The sequence below is a fragment of the Capsicum annuum genome, unplaced genomic scaffold, assembly GCF_002878395.1.
Source record: "Capsicum annuum cultivar UCD-10X-F1 unplaced genomic scaffold, UCD10Xv1.1 ctg74116, whole genome shotgun sequence".
In the NCBI taxonomy this organism is placed as follows: Eukaryota; Viridiplantae; Streptophyta; class Magnoliopsida; order Solanales; family Solanaceae; genus Capsicum; species Capsicum annuum.
In genome coordinates this window covers 2975-3780 of record NW_025884199.1, presented here as the reverse complement: position 1 = coordinate 3780, position 806 = coordinate 2975, and the positions used below count along the sequence as shown (strand labels likewise).

The 806-nt window shown below is 57.1% G+C and overlaps 1 non-coding gene across 1 annotated transcript; it reads right to left on the bottom strand.

Moving 5' to 3' along the window:
- Positions 1-439: 439 nt before the first annotated feature.
- On the bottom strand, positions 440-595 carry LOC124894441. Its single transcript, XR_007051179.1, has one exon. It is a non-coding gene; the product is annotated as a 5.8S ribosomal RNA (ribosomal RNA).
- Between the last annotated feature and the right edge of the window lie 211 nt (positions 596-806).

Below are 806 nucleotides of genomic sequence, written 5' to 3'. Positions count from 1 at the left end.
TCCAGAAGAGTCCTTTAGTACGATTTACCAAATCGAAAAATTCAGTTTTTTCAAAAAACATAATATTAAGACCTTGGTGCCACGGTGCCATGGTGCCACCATGGCAGGCCACTATATGTCCGTCGGCATTCGTCATTGGAGGCGTCTCCAGCATTGCACTCGATGGTCACAAAAACCTCTAATTGCGACATGCCTCCACGCACAGACGTTGTTCTCGACACGTCGCTGAGCACTTATGGCGCACTCCGCATCGCGGAAAACCTCTAGCCGCGACGACAAAGAGAGTTGAGTTACAACCACCACTTGTCGCAACATCCGTCGACGTGGACTCGTATTTAGGCCAGCCGCGAGCTCGAGGCGCTCGGGAGGCCAGTATCCGCCCCGCGACGATAGCGCACCTCGTGATTGAGGCGCGATGCGAGGGGGGCGACGCGATGCGTGACGCCCAGGCAGACGTACCCTCGGCCTAATGGCTTCGGGCGCAACTTGCATTCAACGACTCGATGGTTCATGGGATTCTGCAATTCATACTAGGTATCGCATTTCACTACGTTCTTCATCGATGCGAGAGCCGAGATATCCATTTCCGAGAGTTATTTTTTTTACAGAAGAAGCACAGGTCCCCCCGATGCACGCCGCGGACGGGGCGCGAGGGGCAGGCTATCGATTTAAGTATTACTTGGCGCTTTCCGTGCCGGGGTTCGTTGGTCGCCCGGCACGCGCGCTGGGGCGCGCACACCGAGGACGAGGGGGAGGCGCTCGTGCGGAGTGCCGGAGCACCCCGCCCGCGCGGACTCCCTAGTTGT